Genomic DNA, 13,658 nt, shown 5'->3' on the forward strand with positions numbered 1-13,658 from the left:
TTTTAATATTTTAATATTTTAATATTTTAATATTTTAATATTTTAATATTTTAATATTTTAATATTTTAATATTTTAATATTTTAATATTTTAATATTTAAATATTTTAATATTTTAATATTTTAATATTTTATTATTTTAATATTTTAATATTTTAATATTTTAATATTTTAATATTTTAATATTTTAATATTTTAATATTTTAATATTTTAATATTTTAATATTTTAATATTTTAATATTTTAATATTTTAATATTTTAATATTTTAATACTTTAATACTTTAATATTTTAATATTTTAATATTTTAATATTTTAATTTTTTAATATTTTAATATTTTAATATTTTAATATTTTAATATTTTAATATTTTAATATTTTAATATTTTAATATTTTAATATTTTAATATTTTAATATTTTAATATTTTAATATTTTAATATTTTAATATTTTAATATTTTAATATTTTAATATTTTAATATTTTAATATTTTAATATTTTAATATTTTAATATTTTAATATTTTAATATTTTAATATTTTAATATTTTAATATTTTAATATTTTAATATTTTAATATTTTAATATTTTAATATTTTAATATTTTAATATTTTAATATTTTAATATTTTAATATTTTAATATTTTAATATTTTATTATTTTAATATTTTAATATTTTAATATTTTAATATTTTAATATTTTAATATTTTAATATTTTAATATTTTAATATTTTAATATTTTAATATTTTAATATTTTAATATTTTAATATTTTATAATTGTAATATTTTTATATTTTCAATTTTCAATACTTTTATTGCATGATTCGCATTATTTAAAAAAAATCGTTCAAAAAAAGTTCACACTATGCAACTATAACATTACCATTAAACTTACTGTAACAAAAATTTGGAAAAAAATGCATTATGAGATTTCCAATAACAAAACCATGATATTTGCTGTCTTCATGTATTTTACGGTAGTTTTATTGTTTCAATTTATAACATTTCCAATAACAAAACCATGAAATTGACTGTAACCATGAAATCTACGATAGCTTTATCGTCATTCCAATGAAGTTCAAAAAAATCAACCATAAACTAACTATAGATATTATAATATCTATTGTAACTGCATGGTTTTGACAATGCATATTATCATATAATTTTATTCGGGAAAGTCGTGGAGGTAGAACTAAAATTACAATCGAACTATGGAGTTGATACTGACGAAGCCGGCGTGGTCTAGTTAGTATACAATTAGAACATGCACAACAGTACTACGTTAGTCACTTGTTCAGCTTGAAACAATACGTTCATCTCTTTGTGCGGACTTCCCACCCATGGTAGAAGCATCCGTTAGTTATTGTTAGCGCCATCAGTGCTAGGTTAATTAATTTGCAGAAAACATTGGAATGACATTTGAGAAGAGCGAGCAACACGCCACAACCCCATCTGCGCCTCAACCTCGGCATGACATAAACACAGCATGACAGCTGAGGGTCATTCTTGCGTGTGATACAATAGCAGAAAACAAAGACCCGTACACCTGTCATCGTGAAGAACACCCGAGGGGACACGATGATAACCCGGGCTGAAGCCATTTATTCTAAACCATTCGCACCATTCCGACTCCTCAATGTGTTTGTGTGTGTAACGAAGTGCAAGTTCCCCTCCCCACTTGAGACATGGCACAATTTCAGCGTGCCAAGTGGCCAAGTCCCCCGAACTCCCGGCTGTGAATAGAGTATCTTGAAGTAGTAAATCAAGACAAGTGCAACCACCCAGGCACGTACGGTCGGCTTTTGTGTTGTGGCGTGTGGCGTTACACTAACTTAGATTCTCTGACCTACTTCCGCGGGCGCGCGCTCGCGACTCTCTTTAGCAATATCTCTCGGAGCTGCCGTGTCAGTCTCCGAATGACTTCCTTCACATATGTGAAAAAATAAGGTGGTCTCCAATGCTCGGCAGGGTTTTGAAAATAGTACAACCGATTTCGACTTTTCACTCCCATAACCTCAATCATCTATAGTATAAATGTAGAAGACGTATAGGAACTAAAAAAATTAGCCATCAAGAGCACGCGAGCACGCCAAATGCTATCATAAGTGCTTATCATCGTGCATGTACACTTTAAATAAATTGCATAACCACATGTATTGCAGAACCCGGAGGGGGGCTTTCCTTTGAGTAAGGGGGAACTGCCGATCGGCCTGGTGGCAGTGGTAAAAAAGCTTATGAATATAATTGCAAACTGCTACTGTGCTGCAAAGCAGGGGGTTCCCAAGCTGTCCAAAGATTCTTTTTGATGTACGATTTCTTACTTTGTATACTGATCATAAAGATTTCATTATTATGAGTGAATTGAGCAATTCTCTACCAAAACCGGAAATTGGTTTTACTAGTATTTTTTTATTTGGTTCAAACTTTGTGTGGGCCTTCTCTACGACCTAGGAAGCCATTTTGTGTCGTTGATTCATCCATACAAGTCTCCATACAATTTTGGCAGCTGTCCATATAAAAATGGTACGTAAATATTCAAACAGCTGAGCAATTCTCTACGAAATCGGTCATTTTTTAGAATTTTAATGTTTGTATTTTTTTATCCAACTGAAACTTTTGTAGTGCTTTCGGAATGCCCAAAGAAGCCATTTTGCATCATTATTTTGTCCATATAATTTTCCATACAAACTTGGCAGCTGTCCATACAAAAATGATGTATGAAAATTCAAAAATCTGTATCTTTTGGAGGAATTTTTTGATCGATTTGGTGTCTTCGGCAAAGTTGTAGGTATGGATATGGACTACACTGGAAAAATGATACACGGTAAATTTTTTTTGGTGATTTTTTATTTAACTTTTTGTTTCTAAAACTTGCAGAAAAACACTCTCTTTTTTTTTTTTTTTTTTTTTTATATGTTGATATATGGGGACATAAAATGCCAACTTTTTAGAAATTTCCAGGTTGTGCAAAAAATCTTTGACCGAGTTATGAATTTTTCAATAAATACTGAATTTTTCAAAAAAATGAAATATTGGTCGCAAAAATTTTTCAACTTCATTTTTCGATGTAAAATCAAATTTACAATCAAAAAGTACTTCAGTGAAATTTTGATAAAGTGCACCGTTTTCAAGTTAAAGCCAATTTTAGGTGACTTTTTTGAAAATAGTTGCAGTTTTTTGCGACCTAAATTTCGGTTTTTTGAAAAAATCTGTATTGATTCAAAAATTCATAACTCGGTCAAAGATTTTTTGTACAACCTGGAAATTTCAGAAAAGTTGGCATTTTATGTCCCCTAGAACAAATAAAAAAATAAATAAAAATAGTGTTTTTTGCAAATCAAGTTTTAGTGACAAAAAGTTAAATAAAAAATCACCAAAAAATTCCTTCAAAAGATACAGATTTTTGAATTTTCATACATCATTTTTGTAAAAAAAAATCGAATGACCGAAATCTGAGAGAACTGCTCAGCTGTAACATTTGAGTGAATTTGGTGTCTTCGGCAAAGTTGTAGGTATTGTTAAGGACTATTGAGAAAAAAAATTGGCACACGGAAAAAATTGCCGAGGTTTTAATTAACTTTTTTCCACAAAAACTCAATTTCTTTTTTTTTTGTATTTTTGCAATTTTTTTTCAATGTGTTTTTTTATTTTCGAGATTTTTTGATATGTTTTAGGGGACAAAAATTTGCAACTTTTGAGCTATAGAGAAGTATGGTCAAAAAATCAGCCGCCGAGTTATGAACATTTAAAAAAATAGTGATTTTTGGGAAAAATCAAAATTTTATGCAAAAACAAATTTGACTTAATTTTTTTTTAATTTAAAATTGAATTTCCAATCGAAAAGAACTTTAAAGATTTTTTGATAAAGGGCTCCATTCTCCAGATATAGCCACCGAAAGTTTGATTTTAGCGAAATATTTGCAGTATTTTGATTTTAAAAAATAATGACCATGGGTGACCATTTGATCGTGAGCATGAGCATGAGAGTCCACCCATGGTTGCCCCTCCGTTGCTGAACAGAACCGTAATATCTTTCAGCACGACCGATCATAGGCTTCGACGATCTAGTGGTGTTTCCCTTTATCAACAGCAACTATGAATGCGCTGAAAAGATAAAACACCATGATTGCTAAAACTAGATCAGTTGCGAATAGGTCATTGGCCACCAACGGCGCCCGCCATGTCAGTTTGTAGATCTCGATTTTAAGGAACGGGAATGTTAGTTAGCGCAGGTTGCTACCAGGGGAGCTGGTTTACCCTGTGCTTACACATAGGTGACCATGGGTGACAATTTCTGAAATTATTTTTTTTAAAGTTCAGAAAATTCGCTATAAAATTGTCTAAGAGACATTGAAGATTGTTAAAAAGTGAAACATTTGTGAAATTTTGCGATTTCTTCGAAAACAATATTTTTAAAATAGTTTTACCGACTAATAAGTCAAGAAGCTGTCCACAAACACATGGAAACTTTTGAAAATTCTGACCCACGACTAACATTTCCAATATGGTTCATTCTTTTGATGTGTTAGTCATGTTTTAAAAATCTGAAAATATTTCTTTTAAGCGATGACATAGATTTAAACATAGATTTTATTTTTGATGACGCAAATTAGATAAATAGTTTATAAGATATTGTCGATTGACAAAAATTTACAAATTTAGTAATACTTTTAAAAACCTTTTTTTTTAATTCCGTTTTGAAAATACTTATGCACCCAAAATTCAGAGTCGAGAGAACCGTTCCCGAATAATGCTACCAACTCACACCATCATAACAAATGTGTTCATTCGTTAATCGAAACAATAAATCTCCAACAAGTGTCATACATCGACATCTGACCGCTCCTGAGTCACCGAGCTGCGGTGGCCGAGACAGTTAAGTCATTGGGTTAGCCTGCGAAAGGTCTCGGGTTCGATTCCCGTAGTCGACACTTTTAGTTTTTTTTGTTTGAAGGATGTATTTTTTTTTGCAAATGAACCTCGCGAGAATAATTCTTTCGCTCATCTCGAGCTGTGTTCTCTGTGTCCGTGAATGGTACCTCTATTCTCTCGATTCGAGGCCATTGTTCTCTCGGACGTTGCTGCCCAGTTTTGGGTGTATACATTTCCTGACGAAATATGACCCAACAGGCCTGAAAGGGTTAAAGCATCTAAACATTTTCGATTTTGGCAGAAATACTATTTTCCATTGATTTTTAAATCCGAGTTGAAGACCGAGCGTCTTTCCAGAGTCCTTCCAAATTGAAATGAGAGGAAAGTACTACGCATACAACAACAACAAATCGTGTTCGTTCGTTCATTGAAATAGTTCATCCGATTGAGTGGCTTATATGGACAAATGACCATCACTTAGACATCGAACCATGGTGGTCGATACGGCAAAGGCGTAGTTCGATAAGCTAATGATCTTGGGTTTGATTCCCGATAGTGACACTTTTTTTAAATGGTGAACTTTTTGTGAAATAAACCCCATGAGAATAATACACTCGGCCATTTCGAAATTTATCCTCTCCGTCTGCTCACAGTACCTTTTTACTACCGAACCGTGCTCTTTATCCTCTCGTATACCGATGCCCAGTTCTGAGTTTTACAATGTCCCAAAAATTCTTTTTGGGAAAACAGATGGTCAAAACTAAGAAAAAATTTCAAAAATTCTTAAATGGTTAGCAAGGTTGACTAGCAACCACTAGTTTAAAAGCTTCAAAGATTTTGTGAACCTGAACTGCCGTTCTACGCATAATTGTCCCATGTTCAAAAAAGTGCAACTGAGAAAAACGCGATTGAAATTTTTCGACCGTTTTTTTTGTGATTCTACGCATAATTGTCCCGTGGGTCCCATTCACCCCATAAGTCCCAAATCATTCCAATTAGCAGTTTAGCGCTCTTGTTTGTCATCCTCTTGCTATACAATAGGTTAACAAGACACAATACTTCGTAAAAGTGATAATTTCGTGAAAGAAAATACTTGGTGGGACAATTATGCGTAGAAGTACAACGATGGGACAAACAGACTTGGTTTTTTTTTTCAAGGATTTTCCGAACAAAGTACTAGATTTTATGTGTTTTTCGAAAAGTAAACGTCAAACTAAACCTAAAAATGACAAAAAGTCAGAATCGACCAAAAATGACATGGGACAATTATGCGTAGAACGGCAGTGAAGTGTTGCAAACCTTTTTTTTTTATGAGCTTCAAATATTAGATCAAAATTGGCAGTTAGTGACTTTTGCCTGTAACATACACAAACTTTTTTTTTTAACTTTATTTCAAATAAAATTGAGCCTAAAACAATTCGAAATAACGATTAAGGACCAGCGACACCTTAGGGGTAATCGGTTGTCCAGGCTACGATTGTCTACGAAGGGGGTTAAAATAAAAAAAAGTGTCCACGTGGTTTATGGTGTGTCCCTTATGAGCTTTTTAAGGTAAAAAAATAAGTATCAAAATGGTTGGTTCGCACCTTCACAAAGGAAACTCAAATGTTTTTGGTAAACAAATTCGTTTTGAAAAGTGTTTGTGGAACCTCTGCCAGCACCACGGCTATGAATTGTGTGCAGACGCGGGCCACACTTGAAATGAGATTAAATTTTCCGGTCGATGATGCACAAATGCAGCCGCTGCACACACTGTCCTAGAACCGTGTTTCCCCATTGTGCTTTTTTTTTAACTAAAAGCAGGGCTCAGAAGTGGATTTCCATTTGCGTTCATTCTGGATGAAATGGAAAATACGGTGAAACGTTCTTGATTCGATGCTTTCGGTTTTAATGTATGATAAAACTCAATCTAACCCATTTCTACTGGAAATAATCATTAGTTAACATGCATTTCAATGGATATAAAACAAGGTTCATCAACCTCGGTCGCGCGCAGTTTTGGTCGTAATTTTTATGTGTGTGATCACCATTAAACTTCCCTCGCGCCGGTAGACACCAACTAATTCAATGTCGTTTCCCAGACTTGAACTTAACGCACGCATTTATGACCGCAAAATCGAACCCTCCTCGATGACGACGCAATGTCCCAAACAATGCAGGCCGGCCATAAATTAGCACCGCACAGTTTACGTTTGTGGAATTAGTCATCACCTTGCTGCGTTCGTCGAATGTTTACTTTCGATAACTCACTTTACCGCCACCCCTCTCTCTGGTTCTTCGTTTTGGCATTTATGTTCCTTCTAACGAAAGTTTTGGGGGGTTTTATTTCCTTCACACCATAATGTTCGTAAATCGAACCGACAGAATAATGTCTCACTTTCCGTTTACTGCTGATGTTGGTGGAGTGTTGTTAGGGGTTTTTTTTTTTTCAGAACCCTTGAGCCCTCCAAAGGTGGTTGAGACTTGAGGATCCGTATAGGGGAGAGTGTTTGGAGTGTGACTTGTTGAAATTTGTAATAAGTAGTACCTTAAATACCGCAGCAGAGTCGGAATTGGAGTTCTATGAGTCTTAAAGAAAATTACAACTTCACATTCCTGATAATAAACTCAAACTATCAAATGGTCGTATCACTTGCTTAGAGCGGATCCTGTAAGTTTTACGACAGCCAAAAGCTAACCCACCCTCCCCTAAACCGATTTTCCACTTGGATTGCCCCTTATGTGTGTAGTCCGGTGACCGTGTTTCCCTCAACCGCAGCGCGGCTTCGAATAACTGCATATAAAACGTGAGACATACTGTAGAGTTGCGTCTCTCGCCAGTTCCTCGCTCCTCTCTAGGCCAAGTTTGTTATTGTCGTGAGGGTCAAGGCAGCCGTAAAAAGCTTTTTTTCAGAATCCCCACCTCACTTTCATTACCATCATCATCAGTCACTGGATATCCGCGGCCCGTCCATCCGTCCATTCATTGCATTGTCGTTCGTACACAGCAAAAAATACGATGGTAAAATCGCATGCAAAAGCATGCACATCACCTTTGTCAAAAAAGACACTTAATATTACACACTGCATGTACAATTTTTGTAAACACAAAAAAAAAGTTGCAGCCGACGGGATTCAAACCCAGCACCAACAGTAAGGACTGGCGCCTTAGCCCACTCGGCCATAAGACCGATGAAAAGCTGTAAGGATAAACGAATATATGAGCATGTTATTTCGGTCAAGTAGGTTTCCCATACTGATGGGCTACATATTTCAGGGTGTAAAATCACATAAAATTGCATAAAATAAAGCAATGTTTATTTTACACCCAGGCTTTTTACACGCAGCTGGATTACTATCTTTTTTGCTGTGTAGTTTGTACGCCAATACAGCAATGTGCTGTTCACAATTGTACGGTGAAGAAGCACACTCATTTTCCACGCGTTTGCGCGTGGACTCCTCGCGGGATACTTTTCTTTCGCGCCAGTCATCGTCGGTAATATACGCGAACTTCACCGACGGACGACCTTAGAGTGTAAGTGCACTGTCGAACTTTGCTGCTGCTGCGTAGATGCGTTGTTGTGTAACTATCGACCACTTTAGATCGGGGCAGGTTTCGAACTCTTGTAAAGGAGGGTACTTGAGCGACCGTTAAAAGGATATCGAGGTTGGTCAAGTGAGTCATACACGGAAAGGAGTTCCATCTTAAATTTAACAATTCAAATTAGCTGGCTTCAAATTGGTGGAACAGTGATTTTTTTGGTTAAATTAGCTAAAATTACAGGTAAATTTACCAACTTGGGATTGGTGAAACAGCTAACCCTGATTGCTGATTTGCTATCCAAAACTGACAGCCCAAATCAAAATGACAGGAAAGATTTTACCAAAAATAATGGTGTTTCAGCACAATTTTGCCTACTTTTACCGAAAAACTAGCTGGAACCGGCAGCATGGATTTTTTGACAGATCATCAGTTCGAGACCAACACAAAGCAAGAGAACGTCTCGTATCGTGTTTGATCCTGTTTAAGCCGCTCAGTTCGCGGAGTTTTGTGACGATTCTGCGTTTGAAAGTCGAAAGTGCAAGTGCAAAAGGTGGAGATGGTGCGTGAGTGAATGGATTGAAAGCCAGGAAGACTTTCTGCGGGCTGAGATCTTCAGTTGATTAGGTGAGAAGTTTTTTTTTGTGTTGAGGGAAAGAGGTTAGAAGTTGAGCCTCTAATTTTTGTTTGGACGATTGGTGGCATCCCTTTGTTGTGAACCCTTTGGCGGGGGAGGTGGAGGCTGGCGTTTGTCCACACTCCACTTTTTTGTATGGACATCTGTCTACGTGGGGGGGGGGGGAGGCTGCGGGTACAGAGTGTCTAGATATAGACTGGCCAATGTATGACAGATCCAAAAAAAGTTAAGTTTAGTTTAATTAAACAGATTATAGTTAAAAAGAAATAAATTTAGTCAAGTGTGGTTATATCTAGAAATTTTTGTTAAATTTAATTAAACTTAGATACATTTTTTTAAATTTCGTTACATTAGGTAGAATTTAGTTCACTTGTTGTTAAAAGTTGTTTGGTAAAACTAAGTTGAATTAAGTAAATTTTAGTTGAATTAGGTAAAATTAAGTTAAATCAAGTTAAATTAAGTTAAATTAAGTTAAATTAAGTTAAATTAAGTTAAATTAAGTTAAATTAAGTTAAATTAAGTTAAATTAAGTTAAATTAAGAGCATGAGCATGAGCATGAGAGACCACCCATGGTTGTCCTTCTCCGTTGCTGAACAGGACCGTAAAATCCTATCAACACATCCGGTCATACGCTTCAACGATCAAATGATGTTTCCCTTATCAACAGCATGCATGAATGCGCTGAAAAGATAAAACATCACGATCATCAAAACTAGAGCCGTTGCTAATAGGAAACAGTCGTTGGCCACCAACGGCGCCCGCCATGTCAGTTTGTAGATCTCGAGGGGATGGGACAGGAATGTTAGTTAGCACAGGCTGCTACCAAGGGTGGGTTCTATACGATATCCACACCCCCGCGTGTGCCGGAAAACTACTTCTACTTGGGATGTTGTTAGTGGGAAAGGGTAATGGCCAGGATTCATCATAGAGGATGATGATATGGCCCAATAATCAATGAATTTCGTTTAATAGGGTGAAGTATTATGTATTCTCAAGGCAAACAATCGGATGATGCGGATGAGACTATTCCCGGTTATTTGGTATTGAGTTTAGCATAAATGATTCAATCTTAGACAGCCGGCTGCGGAAAGATAGAATCAAAATTATGTGTAATTAAAAGGTGAAATATTATACTCAGCGTAACATATTTACGTAGAGTTGACCTGAGACTATTTATACTTTTAAATTATTATAAGATGAGCGACCAATTCATTATTGATGAGTTATGATGATATCTAAAGGACTTGAACGCGTTGAAACAATATTTTTCATCGTGCTTTACGAGCTATAAAGCTAAAAAGTAATTTCGAGACGACAAACGACGCGAAAAAAAACATGCAACCCAGCGGACAGGCATCGCAAAACGGACTCTTTTTAGTGGAATTAACAGGTTATTTGAAACAAAACCACATCGACAAACTCAACCGGCGGCGTGATTTTATCACTCTAAGCCTGAAATAAGACGCAAAACTCACGATTAATCCTGCAAAGCTACCGCTTGGCCCGGTTACCCGTAATCGATTCGATTCAGCCTTAGACAGTCGGCTGTGAAAACCCTGAATCACCGTTAAAATTAGCGAAATTTTAGAGCAAACGTTTTATTTGAACGATCGCGAACCGAATCGAAACAACCGAAAGCTAGAACTAAACCGAAATTTATAAAACTGTTTAAATCCAAACTTATTCATGTTAGCTGAAAAAAACATTTTTTTTAAATGAAAACAAAAATAAACGGATACACTCACACGAACATTCTCAATTAAGCCGAAACATTCTAAAACATTGGTAATTTCAACATACTACGAAAAACCGTTCGTAAATTTGTCAGCACCCAAAACATGGCACCGCTCCCCTAATCAAAAGTTATCTAGATAAGTTGTTTCGGCTCAATTTCATTCGCTCACCTACACACGCATACTCATTCACACCTTAAAAAATGTTCCTATTGGAACTTGCTCACCCGCTTCTGCCTGCTGCTGCTTCAATCGTCGACCCGGCCGCTAGTCTGCCGTCCGGGCGGAACGAAGACATGGATCCAGCCGTCTGCAGCACTCCCGCGTTGAATCCTCTTCCACGACAAATCAGTCCACTTTTCCTAAGTTAAATTAAGTTAAATTAAGTTAAATTAAGTTAAATTAAGTTAAATTAAGTTAAATTAAGTATAATTAAGTTAAATTTAGTTAAATTAAGTTAAATTAAGTTAAATTAAGTTAAATTAAGTTAAATTAAGTTAAATTAAGTTAAATTAAGTTAAATTAAGTTAAATTAAGTTAAATTAAGTTAAATTAAGTTAAATTAAGTTAAATTAAGTTAAATTAAGTTAAATTAAGTTAAATTAAGTTAAATTAAGTTAAATTAAGTTAAATTAAGTTAAATTAAGTTAAATTAAGTTAAATTTAGTTAAATTTAGTTAAATTTAGTTAAATTTAGTTAAATTTAGTTAAATTTAGTTAAGTTTAGTTAAATAAAGTTAAATTAAGTTAAATTAAGTTAAATTAAGTTAAATTAATTATTTAATATTTTTGTATTTTTGTATTTTTGTATTTTTGTATTTTTGTATTTTTGTATTGTTGTATTTTTGTATTTTTGTATTTTTGTATTTTTGTATTTTTGTATTTTTGTATTTTTGTATTTTTTGTATTTTTGTATTTTTGTATTTTTGTATTTTTGTATTTTTGTATTTTTGTATTTTTGTATTTTTGTATTTTTGTATTTTTGTATTTTTGTATTTTTGTATTTTTTTGTTTTTGTATTTTTGTATTTTTGTATTTTTGTATTTGTATTTTTGTATTTTTGTATTTTTGTATTTTTGTATTTTGTATTTTGTATTTTTGTATTTTTGTATTTTTGTATTTTTGTATTTTTGTATTTTTTGTATTTGTATTTGTATTTTTTGTATTTTTGTATTTTTGTATTTTTGTATTTTGTATTTTTGTATTTTTGTATTTTGTATTTTTGTATTTTTGTATTTTTGTATTTTGTATTTTTGTATTTTTGTATTTTTGTATTTTTGTATTTTGTATTTTTGTATTTTGTATTTTTATTTTTGTATTTTTGTATTTTTGTATTTTTGTATTTTTGTATTTTTGTATTTTGTATTTTTGTATTTTTGTATTTTGTATTTTGTATTTTTGTATTTTGTATTTTTGTATTTTTGTATTTTTGTATTTTTGTTTTGTATTTTTTTGTATTTTTGTATTTTTGTATTTTGTATTTTTGTATTTTGTATTTATTTTGTATTTTTGTATTTTTATTTTTGTATTTTGTATTTTTGTATTTTGTATTTTGTATTTTTGTATTTTTGTATTTTTGTATTTTTGTATTTTGTATTTTTGTATTTTGTATTTTTGTATTTTATATTTTATTTTTATTTTTGTATTTTTGTATTTTTGTATTTTTGTATTTTTGTATTTTTGTATTTTTGTATTTTTGTATTTTTGTATTTTTGTATTTTTGTATTTTTGTATTTTTGTATTTTTGTATTTTTGTATTTTTGTATTTTTGTATTTTTGTATTTGAGCAATTCTCTACCAAAACCGGAAATGGATTTTATTTGTATTTTTTGATTTGGCTCAAACTTTGTGGGGGCCTTCCCTATGACCAAAGAAGCCATTTTGCATCATTAGTTTGTCCATATAAATTTCCATACAAATTTGGCAGCTGTTCATACAAAAATGGTACGTATATATTCGAAAATCTGTAACTTTTGAAGGAATTTTTTGATCAATTTGGTGTCTTCGGCAAAGTTGTAGGTATTTTTAAGGACTATTTAGAAAAAAATAGGTACACGGAAAAAAAATTTCCCGATTTTTTTATTAACTTTTTTTTTCAAAAACTCAAATTTCCAAAATATGTATTTTTTGATTTTCAAGATTTTTTGATATACTAGCATTTTCAATGGGCATAATATTCAATGTTTGGCCCTTTTAAAATGTTATTCTTGATTAAATTTTTTTCAAAATATTTTTTTCGAAAAGATCGGGAAATTTCACGAATGTTTCATGTATTAACATTGAAAATCGGACCATTAATTGCTGAGATATCGTCATTAGAAAATGGTGGGCTGTTTGGGTGAGACTTAGAAAACTTCAATTTTCGTGTTTCTTTTTCTTTAAGCCGCTGTATCTCAACAACCAGAGGTCCAATCTTCAATGTCTCTTAGACAATTTTATAGCAAATTTTCTGAACTTTTCAAAAAAAATATTTTTAGAAATGGTCACTCATGGTCACTATTTTTAAAAATCCAAAAACTGCAAATATTTCGCTGAAATCAAACTTTCGGTGGCTATATCTTGAAAACGGGGCCCTTTATCAAAAAATCTGTAAAGTAATTTTTGATTGCAAATTCAATTTTGCATAAAAAAATGAAGTCAAAAAAATTTTATGTATGAAATTTCGTTTTTTTCCAAAAATCACCAGTTTTTCAAAAAATCATAACTCGGCGGCAGATTTTTTGACCATGTTTCTCTATAGCTCAAAAGTTGCGGATTTTTGTCCCCTAAAACATATCAAAAAATCTCGAAAATCAAAAAATACGTATTTTGGGAATTTGAGTTTTTGTGAAAAAAAAGTTAATAAAAAAATCGGGAAATTTTTTTTTCCGTGTACCTATTTTTTTCTAAATAGTCC

The 13,658-nt window shown here is 32.4% G+C and overlaps 1 protein-coding gene across 8 annotated transcripts in view; it reads left to right on the top strand.

Annotated features, from left to right (window-relative positions):
* The window catches only part of LOC6038550 (serine/threonine-protein kinase Genghis Khan), a 140,342-nt gene that overhangs the window by 95,810 nt on the left and 30,874 nt on the right, over nucleotides 1-13,658 (top strand). The window lies entirely within an intron of this gene.

The sequence above is a fragment of the Culex quinquefasciatus genome, chromosome 2, assembly GCF_015732765.1.
Source record: "Culex quinquefasciatus strain JHB chromosome 2, VPISU_Cqui_1.0_pri_paternal, whole genome shotgun sequence".
Lineage (NCBI taxonomy): Eukaryota > Metazoa > Arthropoda > Insecta > Diptera > Culicidae > Culex > Culex quinquefasciatus.